General features: G+C 35.8%; 1 protein-coding gene across 1 annotated transcript in view; it reads right to left on the bottom strand.

Moving 5' to 3' along the window:
- Positions 1 to 23,941, bottom strand: part of SIPA1L1 (signal induced proliferation associated 1 like 1) — a 387,762-nt gene that overhangs the window by 163,898 nt on the left and 199,923 nt on the right. The gene's annotated exons all lie outside the window — the stretch shown is intronic.

Raw genomic sequence — 23,941 nt, 5'->3', positions numbered from 1 at the left:
GACATCTCAGTGCAATGTCCTGTAAAATTTAAGATTCATGAATCAGCACACAACTTTTTAGACAGGAATTTCCTCCTTCTTTCATTTCCGTCCTGTCCCTCCAACAAAAAGCAGGAAGGATGAGGAAAAACAGGGTTGATAAATCTAGTTCCTGTTCTCAAAATATTCCCTATCTGAAAAAGACACCACTGATGGAGGCAAAAAAGATTCAAAAAACTTGCTCTGAAATTAACGGAGTAAAAAATTGATGGGATACAAAACCTATGTAACAGGATCAAGTTACATTTGAATTTGTAGATAAGAAAGCAGTTTAAAATGTATCTGTCAGGCCAGAGCAAGAACCAAAAGTGAGAGTAACATCTGGCTCCTACCCCCTGCCTGACTTAAAAAGCTCAATGAAAAAGGTTACACTTCAAAGGCCTAATTGAAGGAAACAACAAAATCTGGCAGAAAGCTTGATGGCAGAAAAAGAATGCTAGAATAAAGAAGGTACTGAGCAAGTTATATGGTGGACTTACTGATAAACAATGAAATGATTCGACAGCTGGCAAAACAAGAAGAGAAATAAATGGGAATATTTATCTCTTGTACCTAAATATGACTGAAATCAGCAATTACTAATGTTAATAAGCTAGGTTTGAAGAGCTCAAGGTAGAAAGTAAAGTAAAAGGTAACAAGTAGGAGGGTGACTCAGAATTATTAGAGAGAAAATAATAGGTGTTTGAGGTACAGTAAATACTTTCAAGGAAAAGAAATCGGAGCATACCCACTCATCAGGGGCACTGAGCATTTCCATGCCTGGCACCAATATTAAGTGACAAGACTAGATCAGTGAAACAAATGTGTGTTTTTAATGTACTAGTCTGTACATTTATATTCATATAAAATACATAAAAACTGTATTCAGTACTGTACACTGTGATCTACACAGCTGATCTGTGCTAGACCAATTAATACTAAATATGATCTAGGGAAAGGAGAATGTGACAAATGGATGTCAGGGGAACAACCAATAAATGTCTCATATGCAGGAGGAAAATCCTTGTCAGCTTTTCTCAAATTTTGCTTCAAATTCTGCAAGTTATTAATCCACAAAAAAGGGTCCCATAGTTATATAAGGCAGGGACACACCATATATCACCTCCCTCAGGACATGATAGTACTTTTTAGTAGATTAAAAGTTTCATGAAAGAAAAAATTAGTTTATTTAAACTAGGATTTCTTAACTAATAGGATCATGGATTCACTTTTTAAAAAAAAAATAGAACATTTTTACACTGTGCATCCTACTGAGAATGTAATTAGGGACAAGAATGCTCAATTTTGGGATAAGCTAGGATACAAACAAAATTGTATGTACATTATAAATACAGCTATTTTTCTCTTTTTTAAAGTCATATGTAGATATATAAGCAAGCCAAAGGGAATTCCTGAAAGTATTTACAATGCTTGTCTTTTGATAATTGGATTTAAGAATAACTTCTGGACTTTCTTCTTTCTTTCTTTCTTTTTTTTTTTTATTGGTACTTGTACTATTTATATTATAAAATGAACATGTGTAACTTTAAAAATCAGAAGAAACACTTAAGAGAAAAAAAAAAATAAACCTTTCACTCTGTTACTTAAAAAGAAAAAAAAAAGACCTGGGAATGTAGTACAATGAACACACATCTGAATACTAATTATAAGATACCGCAACATGTTAAAGCTCCAACCACTCAAATCACCAAACAAGTCAAAGTTCAACAGATTTGTGGTTCTTCCACTAAATTGCCTGATTTAAATTAAATCAAAGAGGGCTACATGAAGTGTAGAGTATTCAAGACTGTAAGATCAGCAGTATTTACAGATTTGATTAATTACTTCACACAGATGATTAACACAACTGCCTGGACTTCCTCATTTACAGATGATTTCTTTAAACTTAGTATCAATATAAAAGTCTCCTCCTGCCCAACAGGCCTCCATTTCAGCACCTCATCAGGTGGTGGTGAATCGGAAAACCAGGTGAGGCTGCTTAACAGGAGTGAGGCTGAGCCATCATCACTCGTCCCCCTTCCTGGGGAGTGATACTTCCCCATGTCTGAAGACATCTCACCTACTGTCCTCACTGTCCCCCTCCTGCAGAGATTCAGACTCAACGTTAAGAATGTCACCATTTGACTCTCCCACGAGATATCAATGGCTCAATAAATTCAAACAGTATATAACCTGGAGAGGAAGAGTCTAATAGTATTGACCTCCTCTGGGGACAGAGGAAAAGAGGTCTGAACTGTATTAAGTCAGATTTAAATTAGATAAGCTATGAAAGCTGCCTTTGATCCACACACAGTTCCTCATGTGTGGATCAAAGGCAGAGAATCCGCATCATTAAGACAGCTTGTCCAGCTGCCAATGTGAACACCAGGGCACCGGTTAGTGTTTTGCACTATGCTAAGTTACCCTCCCAGAAGACACAGAGGGAACATTTCCACCCTCAAATCCCTCTAAAGTACCTGGAACAAGAGGAGAGGAATTTAGGAATCCAGAGGGTCAATTAAGATAGAACATCACAAACAGCTTTATTAAAGATATTGCAGTTCTTTCAATTGAGTATTTATATTCCAAAAAGAAAGTAAGAAAGTACACTTGAAAAAGCACATGTAAAATTCAGCTTAGAAAAAGAGTAGAAAGTAGTGTAAGAATAATAGATAAACAAAAGTTATCCCTATGTACAACTCTGATGTCCAAATAATTGATAGTCATGATTAATATCAGCAATAACCATATTTCACTTAAGACGACTTGAAAATACCACCCACAGACCAAGACTTAAGAGAAAAAAATTAAAGGGGCGCCTGGGTAGCTCAGTTGGTTGAGCAGCCAACTTTGGTTTTGGCTCAGGTCATGATCTCAGGGTCATGGGATGGAGCCCCACGTGGGGCTCTGAGCTCGGTGGGGAGACTGCTTAAGATCCTCTCTCTCCCTCTGCCCCTACCCCTGCTAATGTGCATACACTCTCAGATAAATAAAATCTTTTTTTAAAAAAATAATTAAAACATAAAAATCACCCAACACTGTCTTAGCATTTCCTTAAATACAGACTGCAGATGGTTCATTTGTCTGTATCATCATACCCTTATTTCTGACTTTAATAAGCTCTCCCTATGGAGCTTTGAAGCACCAGGACTCCCATCCATTTCATTCCCCAACACATATCCTATGACTTCAGTCCTCATGAGCCCCCTGTGAGGTGGTATCTCCATGTTCAGGGAGGTAAGTAGATTGCATATGACACAAAGTGCTCACATCCAGTGAGCTTGCTCCAGTAAATACCTGACTGGCAGAGAATTTATGGCAAACAACTACTTCAAAAATATATTATAAAAGAAGAAAAGTCTCCCTGTATAGCCTAAGTTATTACATCTAAAGTCCAACTCCAGTATGAATCTCTACATCTAGCAGAAATACATCTAGTGGGAGAAAAATATTGATAATTAACTTCCTTAAAATGCCAGTGTCAAGTTACTTGTCTTTTGGGAACCTTCATGGCTCCTCAAGTGCCACCCTGTTATTGTCTGACTTAGGCCTGGACAAACTGTGGCACCTTTCCATAGATATCTACTGGATGACTGAACCTGAATTGTATCCTTCTCTGAACTCACATTCAAAATTTAAAACTGTGAATTATGAGAAAGAATACCTTGTCCAAACCCTTCATCTTCTACAGTGTCTCTCAGGTTCAGCAACTGTCAGTTCACCAAAGGCAAAAAGAGAGGGGCAAAGCCCATGTGTGAAGCCAGATTTCCTCATTCCCAGGCTCCTATCTTGTCAGTCATGCCACGATGTTCTTCTCGAACACACTCAACGATCTGTTGCCATCAGTTTTAACTATAGTTTGAGTATCCGTTATGTACCAATTTCTATACACAACCTTGTTTACTCCCCACAGTAAGTGCTGGGAGGTGTGATCCACAGAATTCATGTGTGAGGATCCTGCCAATCCAAAGAGACTGGATCAGTGCGTGGGTCCAATTCCTAAACCATGCTGCTTGCACTAGAACACGCCCTCTCCTAAAAATGCCTCTCCTCTTCCTCCTTTCTGAAATTCATGATTAACCTTACACGAGGCTTTGCCTTTTCTCCCTAATTAAATGTTTAGGTTCCTGAGGGCTTTTTTTTTTTTTTTTTTAATCTCAAAAGCATTTAAGCTTAATATCCTTGAAATGAAATCATTAAGATACAAAAATCACCTGATTTTGGTTAAAATGGATTAGAAATTAACAGATAAATTAATAGAATTCATATTATAAAATGTAGTTATGGTTGGGACACCTGGGTGGCTCACTGATTGAGCGTCTGCCTTCAGCTCAGGGCATGATCCTAGAGTCCTGGGATCGAATCCCACATCGGGCTCCCCACGGGGAGTCTGCTTCTCCCTCTGCCTAGGTCTCTGTCTCTCTGTGTCTCTCATGAATAATAAATAAAATCTATAACTAATAAATATATGCATACATGCAGTTATGGTCATTTCTTTTTTTTTTTTTTTTTAAGATTTTATTTATTTACTCATGAGAGAGAGAGAGACACAGGCAGAGAGAGAAGCAGGTTCCACGCAGGAAGCCCGACGTGGGACTCGATCCCGGGTCTCCAGGATCACACCCTGGACTGAAGGCAGCGCTAAACTGCTGAGCCACCCGGGCTGCCCAGTTATGGTCATTTCATAAATACCAGTGTTGAGGGGGATGGGTCAAGGGAAAAAAAAAAAAAAAAACCCACTCAACCAAAATGTAATAGAGATTTCAGCTTCATCTTTCTTTGGGAGACTTCACAACTACAACAGAAGTGAATAAAAAATAATAGCAACTTGACTTTCTTCTCTTCTATCTAGTTACCATCAAAGGGCATGAAAAAATAGCCACACAAATGAGCAAATCTTTTAAAAGAGCCACCAGAAGTTCATCCATTAGAACTGGGCAAGGCACCATCACAATGAAGTCACCACAAGGTAAACTAATGCACAAGAGAATCAGCTCTTAAAATCCTAGTCAAGTATATAAACACATTCACAGGAAAAGGGAGGGGGCTGGTTAGTACAGCACAGGTGGGAAGGACAACAGAAACCAGAAATTACAAATAACTGCCATCAAATTCATTATGGTCAAGATAATTATCTTCTTTGCTCATGTAATTTTTTCTCCCACACAAGTGCTGCCCCCTTTTGCAATACTGTTTTTCAAGTGTATGAATTATATGCTTTATTTTAAAAAAAAAAACATAAAACAGAAATAGTGCAGAAAAAGGGAAAAAAATCTCTCTCTTACTGAGGACACCCGATATTAACTTATTAACTCCATGGGCAGTTACTCCTAATAGTTTGTGAATTCCTCCAGACACTGTGTGGGTTGTGCACTCACAGTAAGACAGGCACTGAATGATAACAACAGAAGCCGGCAAGGATCTGGGGCATAGGAGAGCTCACTTCTGAAGAGACTTAATCCAGTACAGAACCAGGAAACCAAGGCAAAGGGGTGGATGGTGAAGTACAAAGTATACTTGCATCCAGGAGAAGCAGAGGACTTCCTCCCTTGCCAAGCTGACATAAAATACTTGATGAAACACTTCACGACTGGCATATTTTAAATCATGTATATATAAATCCTGGTTCTGAAAATATGAGCCCTCTACAAATGTTTCTGGCAACTTGTCAACAGCAATTAACACAAAAACAAATGAAGTAACTTTTTTTAAACCAATGTACACCATTCCCCCAGGTTTTTTCCTTCACTAATTATGTATGTATATAAATACTCATACGCATTTATACGTAACCCTCAAATAAAGTTATTTTTATTGATTCTCTCATACTTAAAAATCTCTGACTTCTAAAGAGAGTTACTGACAAATTTATTATTTTTAAAAATTGAGGAATAATTGACATAACATTATGTTAGTTTCAGGTGTACAACTCAATGATTCAATATTTGTATATGCTGTAAAATGGTAACTGCATATTAGCTGTAAGTCTGGTTAACACCTGTCAACATTCATAGTTACAAAGTTTTTTCTTGTGATGAGAACTTTCAAGTTCTGTTCTCCTACTTTCAAATATGTAATACCATACTTAACTACAGTCACCATGCTGTACATTAGATCACCATGACTTACTCATTTTAAACCCAGAAATTTGTACATTTTGACCACCTTCACCCATTTCTATTCTTTGTTTTTAAAGGTTTTATTTATTTGAGAGAGAAAGAGAGAGATCACGAGCAGAGGGAGCAGCAGACTAGCTGCAGACGCTCAACCTACTGAGCCACCCAGGTTCCCAACCTTCACCCATTTCACCCCACCCTCCCCAACCTCAGGCAACCACCAATCTATTCTCCATATCCATGAGCTTGGATTTTTTTTGGGGGGGGAGGGGCTTGTTTTTAGATTCCACATTATTCTCAAATATATTAACTTTATCATTTGAACTTTCATTTACAAACGAGAAAAAAAGCTAACTAAAATGCAAACCAACCAAGTGCTCAAAGATAAAATTTTGAGGCAAGAAGTCTTTTTCTGTTTCTTGGCCATGCTTTTCATTTTTGTGACAAAGTGAAATAAATCCCCTGACTGGTATGGTAAGTCTGATCCTCAAATGTCATCTTGTGTGTCTTCATTAGCACTCAAACTTTAAAATTCATCACTCCATTCCACACTGAGTGTTTATAACATGCATGCAAGCACAATACTTACATTCTTCTGCTTAAAACCTCACAATAGGGGCACCTGGATGGCTCATTGGTTGAATGTCTGCCTTTGGCTCAGGGCATGATCCTGGGGTCCTGGGCTCGAATCCCACATAAGGCTTCCTGCATGGAGCCTATGTTTCTGCCGCTCTCTGTGTGTCTCTCATGATTAAATAAATTAAAAAAAAAAAAAAAAACTCACAATAACTTCCCACCACTTTCAAGGCAAAAGAACAATCTCCAAATGCACGATAGATCCCGCTAACGGCGTGTCTCTTTATACTCTCTACATCTTCAGCTCCAGTCAAAAGGCAAGAGAACCAGCTACAATTCCCTGAATGTATCCTGAATAAGACTTCAGAAAAACCAAGTAGGCAACCTGTGATGGAACACAGCCTCCTATAATTCTCTTCCCTCATTCTCTTGGCTTTTTCCTACCACCCTCTTTCTCCTGTTCAACTCTTACTCAAGACTGCATTTGGGTATAGCCTCTCCTAGGACATTGTCTACACTCCAGCCCAGTCCCTGCCATGTTATCTTTTTTTATACAGCATCCCTTTAGAGTACTGCATGTAACTTCTGGTGATTCAAAATCAAGACAGGGATTCTCTACTTTAAAGAAATCATCACTTTACTACTATGCATCATTATCTTCTAACACCAGCTCTGCTGGCAATAAATGAAGGATTCTCCGTTTGATGTCTTCTGACAAAATAATTGATTTTGAAAATTTTTTTTTGACAAAATTGCAGTTAAAACAAGTTTGAAAGAAAAAATATGTTGGAGTAAAGAAAATTCTTTAACAGAACACAGGTGCAAAAAAAGGCCTAACTAGTGTTAAAACAATCATGGGTATAATATGCATCAAAGACATTCAAATCAAAACAATGGTACATCATTTTATACCCATTAGGAAAAATCCTAAGAATGCCAGTACTCACTGGTAATGGTGCACAGTTAAAACAGACATCCTTAGCACCGTCTCCCTGCTCAGCGGGGGAGTCTGCTTCTCCCTCTCCCTCTGCTCCTCCTCCTGCTCATGCTCTCTCTCTAAAATAAATAAAACCTTAAAAAAAAAAAAAAAAAAAAAAGCACCAGACATCCTTATGTTGATAAAGGCAATAAAAATTGGTAAAACCCTTTCAGGGGAAACAAACAAACAAAAAAAGATAAACCAGAAAATATTCATATTGTTGGGCTCTGTAATCTCTTTCAACATTTGGAAATGCATAGTTGTCCAGAAGCAAAAGGCATTTTCCTCTGGTAAGCCCCAGAATTCCTCCTCATATTTAGGCCAGCTCTTTCCTATCTTTATTTCTCCAGCAGACCCTGGAATCTCTGCCAGACTTTCCATTCCTTATGAATTCTAGGCATATATTCACTCTTTTGTCTTAAAGTCTCTAACACTCCCATCACATCCTTGGTTCCCAAAAGATAATCATACAAAATATCCTGCTGTTTCAAGGTTTTCTGATGCACCATCAACTAAGCCACAGGTAGGCCATGAGGCAAGGGATTATGCCTTATTTAGCTTTAGGATACTTAGTTCCTACAGAAGTTTAATGATAAATGTCATCCACATTTGATTACAAGAACAAGTGGGATAACAAACACTAAGAAGTGATCTTACAATCCATAGAAGGAAAACCTATTGTACAAGAATACTCACTGCTATGCTATTTACTTAGTTTTTCATTTACATTTTTATCAAAGTACTGCATACAATAATTAAAGGCAAATAGTAGTACAACATAAAATAAAAACGAAACAAGAATGCTTTGTCTTCTCCATTCACAGGAGCTATCCCTTTCAATTCATGCCATTGTTCCCTTCAATATTTCCATATTCCTAAATATGTTCATACTGCTATTTCTTGATTTATCTAAAGTATTATCTATTGAAGCTCTATTGTGGAAAATGAGAAATAAGCATACTTCACTATCTCCTTAGCCCTATACTATGTACATATTTTTGTATGTGCATGTGTGTATCATAGCTATACATATATAGCATGATTTATCTTACTGTGGCTGTATTTGCTCAATTACTCCCCTTATTTTTCCTGGAGTTATCAACTGCTTCATTTCCCCCCTCATTTGCTTAGTTTCTATATACCTTACCCTTAATTCTCCCCTAAACTCAACAACAGAAGAATAAAAAGTTTGTTACTGCTTTCCAGTGTTAAAAATAACATGTGCCCTATCAGTTCCATTTCTCTTTTCTGGAACCCTCTCTCCTTAAGCCCTCCATCCTTGCACTCCCACCTGACCTGGCTGATTACTAGGTCTACTGCATTGGCATTCTCAGAAGCACCCCATCATTATTATCTTGACAGTTCCTTCTCTCTTCCCCTCTCATGGATCCCACGCTTCCCAGTTCTCACATCTTTATCATTCTTAAGTTTACTCTCTCATTTTGATGACCACTACCTTCATTCACCAAATGCCTAAGAAGTATGTATGTACAAGCTTTGAGACTTGGCATGTCTAGCCTTAAACTGACAGTTTGGCTGGGTATAGAACTCTGGGTAGGAAAACATTTAACACTGGAATTTATTTATTTATTTTTTAAAGATTTTATTTATTTATTAATGAGAGAGAGAGACAGAGAGAGGCAGAGACACAGGCAGAGGGAGAGGGAGAAGCAGGCTCCATGCAGCGAGCCTGATGTGGGAGGGAGCCTGATGTGGGACTCGATCTCGGGTCTCCAGGATCAGGCCCTGGGCTGAAGGTGGCGCTAAACCACTGAGCCACCCAGGCTGCCCATTAACACTGGAATTTAGAAGTATTATTTCATTATCTTGTAGCTTCCATTGTTGGAACTGAAAGTCCAGTGATATTCTGATTCCTGTTCTTTTATACATTACATGTTTAGGGTTTTTTTCCCCCCAAGAAGTTTTTAAGATCTTTTCAAATACTGGAGTAGCCTTTCTGTGAGTCTTTTTATTATCCTTGTATTGTATACCCATTAAGCCTTTTAATACAAAAATCTCTCTCTTTTGGGCAGCCCCGGTGGCTCAGAGGTTTAGCGCCACCTTCGGTCCGGGGTGTGATCCTGGAGATCCGGGATCGAGTCCCACATTGGGCTCCCTGCATGGAGTTTGCTTCTCCCTCTGCCTGTGTCTCTGCCTCTCTCTCTCTCTGTCTGTCATGAATAAAAAATAAAAATCTTAAAAAAAAATCTATGTCTTTCACTTAAGTGAAGTTTTCTTTCTTTTCTTTTTTATTTTTTAATAATTGCCATCCTTTCCTTTTCCCTTTCATTTTGAAAGTTGTATTTATTGGATACTGGATCTCCTGAATAGTTAGTTATCTCTTTTCTCCCACCACTCATTTCTTTTTCTTTCAGATACTGGGGAGAATTTTTTTTACCTTCATTTCCTAACCATATTATAAAATGTTTCATATTGGCTCTTGGACTTAATTTTGAAAAAAAAAAAAAAACTGCATTCAGTGATTGTTTCTTCCATTAAAAAAAATAAATTCTATTTTTATTTCATAACTATAATACTTTTTCCTCATCCTCACTAAAATTAAACTAATTTTTAAAGCTTCTTCATATTCAGTATGAATATCTTCCACATACATACTTTTCTTCTGTTTATTGTGATCACTGTCTTTCTCACTTGGGAGGCTTTTGTTCATAGATCTACTATCACTAGCTATCCTTTTATATTTCATATTCAGGCATTAAAAAGGAAGACAAAAGCTCTGTGTTGAAGCAGGGTTTGCTGACTACCACACAAACTTTCCTAGGGGAGAGGTTGGGTACCCAGTTGTTTTAGTTGTGAAAACTGAACATAGGGAACAATATAATTATCACTGTCTAGCATCTTTTTAGTCTCTGACCTCTCTTCCTATATCCAGGGAAATTCCTTGCTTTATACAGAGTCTATCTTTCACAATGGAAGCTACAAATGCCACACTGTCACTTAAGTAGACAATCTTACAGACAGGGTACAGACAGACATACAACCTGCCCCCAGTCAATGAGATATGCACATCTTGAACTCTGAATTGAAAGGCAGTATCTGGAGAGAGCAAGGGGTAGTGAATCCATGTACATGGGCAGTGGTGGCAGCAGTAGTGCCTCTCATTCTAGTGCTGCCCTCAGTGGTAACACAAAGCTGGACATTCAGTGTTCTGTGTGACTGAGCGTCCCTTGTACTCGTCTATTTTCCAAACTTAGTTCTGCAGCCTTCCCAGTGATTCTGCAAGTCATTTATTTCCCTAAATTCTTTTTCCAACATAAGTCAGACAGAGGGTTTTCCCTTTATACTGGGGGAACCCACAAATGCCAAGTGTATATAGGTCATTTTTAGGATACACTTCAGTTTCTCTAGAAAAGAACAGTTCCATTTCCTGCCTAGCATTCAGCATTCCAAGAACCAAGCTCAGCAAAAACTATTTTAAATAATTCTTCCTGCTTTCTGGAGGCTTTATGATTATACCAGGATAGGGAAGGGACCCCAATATCTACCTACAACTAGTCCGACCTCTCCAATCTTCCCTCAACTTGGGTCCTCCACTTCTGGGGTTGTACAAGGTTAACATTACCTGGAGCCCCTCTGTAAAGGCATTCACTCTCAGCTTTGTGCACATCATGAAATTAGTTACAAAACATCCATCCCTCTCTGCTTCCCAAAATTATGTTGATAATTCTAATCTACTATTTTCCTCTTGTCTTTAAATATTTACAATTTTTTATATTTCTAATAAGGCATAGGGCTTTAAGAGAGGAAAGAAAGAACTGTGGCATATGTTCAATTTGATGTGTTAAACTGGAGACTGATGCTATTAGTCTAAATTGAAAAATTTCAATGACAAGATATTTGAAACATGCAAAAACATAGACATACCTATTACCCATCATCTGGACTTAATAAATGACAATATTCTGCCAATTTCCTTCAGATTACAAAGGAAATTACAAAGGAATAAAATGTTACAAATACAGTTAAAATATCAATTTCCAATCCCATTCCACTCTCAGCTTCTCTGAAGAAACCTCTCAACGAAAGATGCTATACATTCGTCCCATAAGAATTTTGTGTATTCATGAAATCTATACAGATGATATCATTTGGAACGCATCCTTTTACAATTTTTTTCACACAAAAAAATTGTTTTTAAAGATTTATTCATGTTGATACAAAAAGATATAGAGCCTTTATAATAACCTCTGTATGTTTTCCATTCTTTGTATATGACAGATTTTATTGAGTGAAATCTAGGTTATTTCCAACTTTTTGCTATTACAAACAATAAAAGAATAGCCATTGCTTTTATATCTTATTTGGGAAGATGTGTGAAAGTCTCTCTAAAGGATTCTAGAAAGGGAAGTGCTGAAACCTTGAGTCAGAGCATCTTTCAACATTATTAGATACATCAAACTGCTCTCTAAAGTGCTTGAAACAATTTTATAATCCAACAACATACAGGACATCATTTGCTCCATCATCTTTGCCTTTAAATTACTACCAGTATGATAGTATAAAATGTTACCTTGTTGCTCTCACTGGCATTTCCCTGATAACTAGGTAAGAATTAAATAATTTAATTTAATAAACCATTTAAATAATTGGTCTTATTTACATTTTGTCCACTTTTGTTACTGACTTGTAGGACTTCTTTATATGCTATGGATATTGATCCTTAATGAGATCCTTCCTATGTATTTGAATGTATTCTTATATTCTGTAGCTTGCCTTTTACCTTTGTTTACAGTATATCTTCTCATATACACATTTAAAATTTTTAACACAAATTTATCATTCTTCCCCTTTATATTTTGGGCTCTTTGTATGTTGCTCAAAAAAAATCCTTCCAGGGCACCTGACTGATTCAGTCAGTTGGCAAAGCATCTGACTCTTGATATTGAGCTCACAAGTCCAAGCCCCATTCTGGATGTGGAGCCTAAATTGTTTTTTAAATCCTCCCAATCCTCAACACCACACACATGCTTTCCTAGATTTTATTCTAAAAGTTGCAAAGTCCCCGTTTATTTTTTTAAGTAGGCCCTATGCTCAATGTGGGGCTAGAGCTCCCGATCCGGAGATGGGGAGTCCCACGTGCCAACTGAGCCAGCTAAGTGCCCCCAAGAGTTTCTCTTTAAAATGTATGTCTTTTTCAGCCAAAATCTGTTTATAGGAATACATTTTTAATTTTACCATTCTGCCCTACCATTATTTTTTGCCTGTTTCTTCTATACTAATTTTTAATACCATGTCAAGCCAAGTCCTCATGTATACAGAGGTTTCTTATAGTCTCCCTATCTATTTGGATGGTCTGTTTTTCTATCTGCCAATGCTGAACCAATTCAAATATCAAAATATTATAATATAACCTGCTGACCCCATTAATTCTCCTTTTTCAACTAATTTTAGTATCATTCTTATCAAGTTTCATGGTAATCTCTCTTGGTTTTGTCATTTTGCTTTGTTTTTGAATTGCATTAAATTTATAAATTAACTCATAAAACTTTAAATTCTTTGTAATATTGAGTCTTCCTATTCAATAACATACATAGTTTCTATGTATTTAGATCTTCCTTAAGATCTTTTAATCCAAAGGTCACTGCTTATCATTTGTTATATTTACTATCAGGTACATTATAGTATTTTCTTATTCAGACTAGATTCATTCATATAATCACATTTTCTAATACAGTGTTGCTAGTATACTGAAAAGCTATGGACTTTTTATTTATTTCATATCCAGTAATCTTCCTGAACTCTTATTAGTATTAAAATTTTAATGATTCTTTTTAATTTTTTGCAAAAATGATATTTTTTTCCTTTTTGTTACCTTATTGAATTGGCTAATGGTTAATATGGTTTCCTTTAAGAAACATTTTTTTAAAATTCATTTATTCACGAGAGACACAGAGAGAAAGAGGCAGAGACACAGGCAGAGGGAGAAACAGGGTCCATGCAGGGAGCCTGACGTGGGACTCGATCCCAGGTCTCCAGGATCACACCCTGGCTGAAGGCGGAGCTAAACCCCTAAGCCATCGGGGCTGCCCAAGATACAACGTTGAGTAAAAAAAAAAGATTTGCTATATTCTACTTTATAAACATATATTTATATATGTAAAAACACGAGGACTTCAAATACAAGGGAAATCAAAGAGTTGATTTAGTTGAACACTTGAAATAGTTTTTTTTGGAAGGAAGGGTTTTCTTCTTTATAGCTATTTGCTATAGAGTAGTTTAAAAAACCACAACTACTTTGGAAGTAATATGCAACAAAATAACATATGCTCCATAATTTTTATTAAAACTAGTGAGAGATCAATCAGTAAGAAAGTCATGAAAATATGCCAGAATATTTTAAAAAGGGATAAATCTTATCATATATGGGTATTTGTGCAATGTTAAAGGATCTGTCAGTTAACAAATATGACACTACTCCATACAGCCCGATATCTTCACTAAAGCCTATGGCAAGGAGTACACTTTAGGTTGTGTTCTTACATTACCTTTGTTATGATTTTGGTAGGGAAAAGAGATTGATTACACTTTCAAAAGCATTTTTGAAATGCTGTTTGGACTTGATTATAAAAATCAATGAAAGATCTAATCTTCAATGAAACTATGAGGCAGGGCTACCCACCCCCTTCCCAAAACCAAATTCAGGATCTTTCTATTTCAGAGCACATACAAGAAATGAATTCAAAAAAGTCTCCTTAAAGACTAGGTCTCCAAGACCTAGTGACTTAGAAAACAGAAAAATGATACGCTGACCAACTGAAAAAGTTGTATATGGTATAAGTAAAACAAAAATTGGACAATAACGTGAAGGGAAAATTGTCAGAGAAATAAAGTGAATGATAGGCATTAGGGTATATATGAAAATGAAATACGCTAGAAGAAAAATGATAATTTCCAAAGGAGAAAATATAAACAAATAGAAAAGCAGTAATGTTCTTCAAGACAGGACCCATTTCTCCACATTCTCTTCAACAGCTTTTAATTTTTGCCAATTTGATGATGTGAAATCCAAGTATTTTCTCTACAGAGAGAAATGGAGGGGTATGATTCAGAGGATGAAAGGAAATGGAAAAAAGATAGTTTAAGTCAGGAGCTGGGGATACAGAAAAGTACTGATAAAAAGCTGTGGGGTGCTTGGCTAGCTCAGCTGGTAGAGCATGCAACTCTTAATCCCAGGATCATGAGTTGGAGCTCCATACTGAATGGAGAGATGACTTTTTTTTTTTTTTAAGATTTTATTTATTTATTCATGAGAGAGACAGAGCGATGGAGAGGCAGAAACACAGGCAGAGGGAGAAGCAGGCTCCATGCAGGGAGCCCGATGTGGGACTCTATCCCAGGACTGCAGGATCACACCCTGAGCTAAAGGCAGATGCTCAACCACTGAGCTACCCAGGCGTCCCAAGAGATTACTTTAAACAAAAAAAACATTTTTTTTTAAACTGATGACAACAAGGAAGGAAGAGAAATATTGTGCATATTTCTAAGCGGACTACATACCAGAACATAGTAGGCCTCCAGGTATTTGAAAAAAAAAAAAAACTCATCAAGTACATCATTTATTCACATGAAGCCAATGAAAAGTGAGTCTAGAGAAAGGAACACAAAAAGGTACAACTACCTTATAAATTACAAAACAAAATAGCATTAAAGAAGAAGATGAAAAAATACAGGTGGCTAGTCACCCTACTCCCTTACTTCCTGTTTGGGAATAGGAAGTGGTATAAATAACAAAAGATATTATAAAAAAATATAGATAGCAATATTTATTCAGCACTTAGTGTATATCAAGGACCGCGGAAGACATGTTGCATTAGAGGACACAGAGTGCAGTAGGACCCAGGAGAAGGACTTAAGATTTGCAGAGGGAGGGCTTCACGGAGTGAAGAGTGAGCTGCTGCCTGAAGATAAAATAGGAGGGAGCTGGGATGCAAAGCTTGAAGACGACAGTTCAGTAAAAGAGGAACAGGTGCTAAAGCAGTGGTGAATCAATCAAAATATGTGCTGCATTATGAGGTATACAGAAGAATTATGATGGGATTAAGAACATTAATATAATACATAAAAAGGTCTTGAGAAATGGTTTGGTCCAGAGATTATGCTCCAAATTACATGAAGGTATAAATGGAAACAAATTATGGTCCAAATGTCAAAAGGAATTATCATAATTCTTAAGGGGTCAAAGCTTTTAACACTATCATACAGGTTCTCAGATTTTAAAAGAATCTAGCAATATAAATATGAAAATAAAAGCAAATTACTTCAACTTATAGAAAGAACCCAATTTGCAATAAAACAAAACAAAAACTCCCACATGTTTTCAAAATGTGTAACCCCAAAGAAGACAGAAAATTTTAAGGGTGATATTTTACAAAACTGGATTAAAAAAAACAGAAAGGAGGTAAAATTAATGGATATCAAGTTTAAAATAAAAACATCAAGTGGGACACCTGGGTGGCTCAGCAGTTGAGCATCTGCCTTTGGCTCAGGGCATGATCTGGGAGTCCCAGGATCGAGTCCCACATCAGGGTCCTTGCATGGAGCCTGCTTCTCTTTCTCCCTGGGTCTCTCTGCCTCTCTTTCTCTATGTCTCTCATGAATAAATAAATAAAAATCTTTAAAAAAAAAAAAAAACCAAGCTGGTGCTATGATAAAAGAAATGTGTAATAAAATATGACATTTTATGTCAAGTCCTACCTAACAAATGAAATCAAGGAAAAACTGAAACATAAAAAGGAGGAATCAAGTGAAAACAATCATATTCGATTATTAATTAGGCAAATATTTACTGTGTGTCTACTTTATACCAGGTATTATTCTTGGCACCCAGGCTACAGAACTGAATGAAAGTGACAAAACTCTTTGCCTTCAGTGGAGTTACAGTCTAGGGAGAGAGACGGGCAAAAAATAAATAATATTTTTTATACCTGCAGAGTGCTATAAAGAATAAAGTAGAAGAGTGATGGGAATCTCAGTTCTTTTTTTAAAAATATTTTATTTATTTATTTATTTATTTTTAAAAGATTTTATTTATTTATTCATGAGAGACACAGAGAAGAGGCGGAGACACAGGCAGAGGGAGAAGGAGGCTCCTCGCAGGGAGCCGGATGCGGGACTCGATCCCACGTCTCCAGGATCACGCCCTGGGCTGAAGGCGGCGCCAAACCGCTGCGCCACCCAGGCTGCCCTATTTATTTATTCGTGAGAGGCAGAGAGAGGCAGAGACATAGGCAGAGGGAGAAATTGGCTCCCCACGGAGAGCTTGATGCAGGACTCAATCCCCAACCCCGGGGATCACACCCTGAGCCAAAGGCAGACACTCAACCGCTGAGCCACCCACGTATCCTGGGAATCTCAATTCTAAACAAGGTCAGAGAAGACCAAAAGTAAGGTGTGGACATTTCTGCCAAGACGTGAAAAGGGAACAAGGCAGTCAGTGTCACACAGATCCAGTGTACACAATAATGAGAAGAGACACTAAAGGACAAAATTCATGAAACAAAAATTATCCTGACCTCTATGCCCTAAAAATAGAATTACCATTCTAGTCAGTTCACTCTCTATGGTGTGTGTATATACATATATAAACTGAGCCAACAGTAAGTATTTAAAAAATCTAAATTGGATTTTTAAAAACTTAGTCTATAGACTTGGATCAAAGTTTAACTTTTAGGCATGTCCGATAAAAACAAAATAATAACTACAGATAGGAGCAAACTGAAACATGAGAAGATGTTTAGTATTCCTGAAAATTGTGGGGTGCTTGGGTGGCTCAGTAAGTTAAGCACCCAACTCTTGGTTTCAGCTCACGTCATGATCTCAGGGATTGTGAGATTGAGCCCTGAGTCAGGTGCGCTGGGAATGGAGAGGGCTTAAGGTTTTCTCTCTCCCTCTGCCCCTCTCCCTATGTGCTCTCTCTCTCACTAAAAAAATTAAAAATAAAAAAGAACTATTAGAATTCCTGAAACCTGAAGAGGGAAATTTCTAACCTACTGGACTAAGCCAGTATCATATGCTGAGATAAATTTGTAACTCTTAATATAAATGATAAACTGAGAATTCAACTCATAACCTTCAGAAAATACAGAAAAATGTCAAGAGAAAAAATAAAAAGTAAAATTTAATTAGTTATAAATATAAAATGATAAAATAAATATGCCTAAGACATGATTTTTTGATAAAAATAATAAAATCTTTGTATCTCTAAAAGTCATATTAGTAGGAATAAAAGAGAAGCAAATTGGAGATTAGAATATATATATAAACTAGTGAATATTTTTAAACCTCTGAAAATGAATAAGCAAGGATACAGGTGATTTCCTATTAAAACAATAGTATGAAGAATTAGAATATCAAAAAAAGACCAATAAAGCTAAAGAAGAAACAAAAAAAAAAAAAATCAATAAAATACCTCCCAAATATGAGATACAGAAATAGCTGGAAATTCTTTCCAACTTGAAGAAATCCTAATTTCTTAATTAAATTAAGAGAACATGTATTATATGTTCCATATGCATAGGAAAAAAATACATGCAAAATACAAACCATAAAATAAAATAAAAGTTGGCAGGTTATCTAATCAATTCTAAGTTAAATAGAATTCCAATTTCAATATTCAAATACTAGAGAAAAGAAAACTAAACTCTTGTATTTTATTTATTGAGAAATAACCATTTGCCAAGTACTGTAATGAAAACTTCACATACATCATCAACAAACACAAGTCAAATTTTAGGCAACATTATTAAAGCTGTTGGTATTTCACATAAATAACTAAAACAAGAACAAAGGTGTAAGATCACTTAATAGACACAAAGTAGGGATTTAATAAAATTCTATGCAAGAATTCTATAAAAATGGCTTCTATTTTTGGTAAAAGTACTTATTTTAGGCAACAAAAAAATTATCATTGGAAATCGAATAATTCATTATGACTAAAATAAAAATGATACAAGTATTAGAAAAAACTGAGACATATGTACCATTAGTTTTTTGATATCATGGACATGATAGCTGTTATATTAACCATAGTATTCCTGGGGTCTAATATTATCAGGCACATAGACTGAAACAAATGAATAGTATATATATTATGAATAAAATATATAATCACTTGCATAAACACAGTTCAGAACTTGTGTTCTGAACAACACAAGTTGTTCAGAAACTATTAGTAGTAGTTTGTGAGATGACAGCATTTGGCTAACAAATGTTTCAAAGTGAAAAAGTATAATTTCACAGTATAAAAAGTGTACTTATTTTAAAAAGTAACACACTGAAAAAAAGAACAGGAAGAGTCTATTCACCAGAAAATATGAAAGAAAATGTTTCACTTTACTACCGTACCAAACAAAAACAAACAGAATTCAAACTAATTCTTTAATACAATGCTATCAGGATGCAATTAGACAACTGTTTCAAAAGCCATTAAAATATGGGGATTTAACAACAACATAAAAATCCATAACATTAAAAATCAATCTATACAAATAAAAATATAAAAGAAAAAGCATTGCTAATAGCACAAAATGAAAGTAAACTAAATGTATAACTGGAACATGGTTACATAAATTAAGACCCCAGAGGATTTTTAAAATGGCATAAATACTACAAGGGAAACATTTTATGATACAATATTAAACTTAAAAAGTATAATGCAAAATTGTATATACAGTTGTTTATGCATGTTGAAAATGAATCATCTTCAGGTTTTAAACACAAAACAAAATTAATCCTTAGCTAGTAAAAAGAACTCCTTTTATAAAGTACAAATTCTTCAGATTTCAAAATCCAATTTTAAAATATTACCCTAAAGTCCCATTTTTCATCATAATATTAAGGAAAACACAGCATTTGCTGTCCTAGTGAGTCATCCGTGAAAATGACAGGTTATGACTACATAAGAATATCTGAAATGAAATTTTGAAAAAATATCTATAATTTATTCCCAGAAGTTAAGGGGTATAGGGAACTGAAAATGCACAGAGCTTCTAAACTTATCTAGTACATACTGTACTCATTCCAGCAGGTATGGAAGACACAAATTACCTACCTCCATTACCTACCTCGAATTTATCCCTCCCAATTCTACCCTAACTATAGATTCTTAATTAGTTCAGGAAGCCAAGGAGCACCTTGGTAGGCATCCTCTATCCTAGCCCCAGGGAAGAAAGCAGGACTTCTCTAAATCAATCATGGACTGGGCCCTTTGCCTATCACCTTCTTCCTTCTGGAAGTACAGGAAACGAGGAAGAGCAACAGGCATCTTATATTTACAAAGGCCAGCCTGAGAAAAGACACTAACGGAATGAAGAACAAAACCCAGGTTCCTCCATGACATCCCTGAGCATGTGTGCCAGACCTGGAAGTGTTGACTTATTGAGAAAATAAACTTCCCTTTGCCTAAACCACTGTGATTTTCTAATACTTGAAGCAGATCACATTCCTAACTTATAGAAGAAATAAATCTGCATAAAGGTGATTTCTATTTATGAATATTTGCCATTTAATTTTTACCAAAAGTAGATGCTATTTTGACCAAAGATATTTAAACAAGAGGTTGTAGAAAGAATGAAGAAATGAAGAAACAAATGAATAAATAAACGGAAGATTATAATAGGATCTTTAAGATAGTTCTCTAAATTTAGCTCCTACAGTAATTAGAGTCCAGTAGAATATATATGAAAAATCTTACACATGAAGTATAAATTTGGGGTGTTAATAAAGAAGTCTCTTTTCAGCCTATATTTTAATGATTAGCCACAAAAAGTATACCATGTCAAATCTTTCTCAGGAAAACAGTATGAGTCTTTACACAAAAAATAAACTTATATAATTCTTTCCTACTTTAAATGGGAGCTGGCTTCTTATTTTTCAACAGTTAGAAAACCTGCTTTTGGAAATGCCCCAAATTAAATTTTACATATAAAAAAATGCAGAAAACTTTGTATTGTTTGTTTGAAGATTTTATTTATTCATGAGAGACACAGAGAGAGCAAGAGGCAGAGACACAGGCAGAGGGAGAAGCAGGCTCCATGCAGGGAGCCCGACCGACATGGGACTCAATCCCAGGTCTCCAGGATCACACCCTGGGCTCAAGGCAGCACTAAACCGCTGAGCCACCGGGCTGCCCAACTTTGTATTGTTTGTAAAGGTGAATCAGGTTCAAAGTATTCTAGTGAGAATCAGGAATAAAATCCAAATTATTTAATTAAAAAAATCAAATTGACTGTAATCAAATGATTATTCTACATTAACCTGTCAGAAAAAAAAAAAAGTTACGATATTTCACATTGCTATCTCTGTAAGATTATTACTGTCCTAAATGGTAGCACCCTGATCTTTCATAATGTTCTGACACAATCCTGGTATATAGGTTTTCTTGGGGGAGTCCAATGTCACTGAGGGGGAAAAAAATCCGTGAAATGTGCACATTAAGAAAAGCTTTTAATACTTTTTTTTTTTATCTTGCTTTGCATTTCTCTACAAAAAGTGAAGCTATAGTTAAGTTGGAGCAGCAAATGAAAATGTTGACATCTGCTACTAGTTTGCATACATTTAAAATGCTTTAGAAAATAAAACAGGTGACTTATTTAGAGACATAAACTAAACCTTCATGAGCAAATCACCTATGTGTGTGTATGCCAATTCCATAGCACCCACCAGCTTTCCACCTGCCTTCCACGCCGTTTCGGATTATAGTTGGTTAAATGGAAGCACAGGAAGTGGTTTGTTGAGGATCTTGACACAACTTCTCACAGAATAGACATCTAACTTCAAACTGGTTGGCATTCTCCACATGTCTAGTTTCCTACTGTCTAACAATCTACTGCTCATAAGGTATCCAGAAAATTAACAGAAAAGGTAAAAACCAGTTTCATCATTAGAAAAGCAAAGCTCTATATCCATATATAGTCATTAAGAACAGTGAGTATCTAGTGCAATGCTTCATACGTTCTGGACACTCAAGCAAAAAAGTATTGCTTTTCCTTCTTTTTTTTCAGTCTGCCCTGATATTCACTTGCAAGTGTTTGTTATCCAACAAATACTTGAGGAACTTTTTTATGTGTTAGTCACTGCCCTAAAAATATTACATTTAGTGGGAGAGACAATAAACAGGTAAAAATGACATAAACGTAACAGACAGTACTTAGGCTTTGAATTCAATACAATATTATTTTGAGCTATTGTACCTAGAATGCCACCAAAGATATTAACTCTAAAAAATTAATTTTGGCTTAAAAAATCATGAAAGGCAACATTAACATATCACAAACCGATACTTTTAATAGTTAGCTACAATATAGCTTAACAGTATTCATTTTCCAGCAAATTGGAAGTGTTTTCATTTCAAATGAGTTACATATTTTTTAAAAAACTAAACTTGTACAAATTAGGAAATCAGTGGTTTTCATCATAAAATAAGCCAGAAATAATACTTTACATTCTATCTGGCAGTCAACTCAAGCCTAATGTAACAGTATTCCCACCACGGAAAAGTAAAGTATGTTTCTTTATATCAGTTACACCTGAAAGAAGTCAACCTTCATTGCAGGGCCTCTTAAAACAAGTAAGAACTCAAGTAGGAGTCAATAATGAGTTTAATTTTATTTTACTTTGTTCATTTCCATTCTTTGTATTCAATAAAGTACCATGTTTAATAGAACTACAGCCTATGAATTCAACAAGCACTCTGGTATCCAGAACCAGAGTCAGAAGGTAAATGGCTTCAGGGTCCCTCTGTTCAGAGAGAAGCACAAAAACACAACCCGCGGCTGCCATCACTGGTAACAACGTCCTCCCTGTTTAACAAATAGCAGACCTCCTTTCTTACAGAATCAATGATTGCAAAGAACCTAACGAAAAATATAATAAAATGTGAGGGGAGAAATGATATATAATAGAGAAAGATATTCTATGTATAAAAGTAATGCAAGAAATCAGAAAAGAAAGGCTGATAGATTTGGTTACATAAAACTTTAAGACATCTGTGTATTAAATGGCAAACCTAAAACTAGCAAGAAAACTGGAATGAATTCAATACAGATTTACATACTAAGCATATATGAAGAGTCATGTAAATAAAGATACTAAGACTCTAAAAGAGAATTAGGAAGAGTAGTGTTAACAGACAATTCACAAAGGAGAAAACAATAAATTGGCTAAACGTTTTTAAAAAATTTCTCTTCAGTAAATAAATAAAAATGAGGGTTTTTTTTGGGGGGGGGTAGGGGTTGTTCTCATTTTTTGTAAAATGTACTCACTGGCTACTGGGAGGAGTGAAAACTAGTTTAAGAAGAAAAAAAAAAAACGTTTAGAAATAAGTACCAAGGGTCATTATAAAATGTTTACATACTTTTACCCAGCTATTTTATTCCTGAAAATATCTTAAGGAGGAATGCCTGGGTGGCTCAGCAGTTGAGCATCTATCTGCCTTCAGCTCAGGCTGTGATCCCGGAGTCCCAGGATTGAGTCCCACATCGGGCTCCCTACGTGGAACCTGCTTCTGCCTCTGCCTGTGTCTCTGCCTCTCTCTGTCTCTGATGAATAAATAAATTAATAAAACTAACTAACTAACTAACTAACTAACTTAAGGAAATACCCAAAAGACATATCTTATGGAGAAAATGTTCACGACAGCATTATTTACAATAGAAAAGAACTATATGAAATCATAAAAGCCCTCGAACAGTCAGTGATCTTGAAAAAGAAAACAAAACTGGAGGTATCACAATTCCAGATTTCAGGTTACATTATAAAGTGGTAGTATTTAAAACAGTATGGCATTGGCATAAAAACAGACTTATAGATCAATAGAACACAACAGAAAAACCACACATAAACCCACAATTATATGTTCATCTTTGACAAAGGAGGAATGAATATGCAATGGGAAAAAGTCTCTTCCACAAAAGGCGTTGGGAAAACTGTCCTGACAACAACATGAAAAAGAATGAAACTAGACCACTTTCCTATACCATACACAAAAAGAAAACTCAAAATGGATTAAAGACTTTAATGTGAGACCTGAAACCATAAAAATCTTTGAAGAAAGGACAGGCAGTCATCTTCAACATGGGGTGTAGCAATCTTTTTCTAGATATGTCTCTGAAGGCAGGAACATAAAAGCAAAAATAAACTGGGACTACATTAAAATAAAAAAGGAAACAACAAAACTAAAAGGCAACCTACTGAATAGGAGAGGATATTTGCAAATATAGCATATGCAGTAAAG

The sequence above is a fragment of the Canis lupus genome, chromosome 8 (assembly GCF_003254725.2).
Source record: "Canis lupus dingo isolate Sandy chromosome 8, ASM325472v2, whole genome shotgun sequence".
In the NCBI taxonomy this organism is placed as follows: Eukaryota; Metazoa; Chordata; class Mammalia; order Carnivora; family Canidae; genus Canis; species Canis lupus.
The sequence above is the reverse complement of the archived record's forward strand: the minus strand, read 5'-3'. Positions and strand labels throughout refer to the sequence as shown.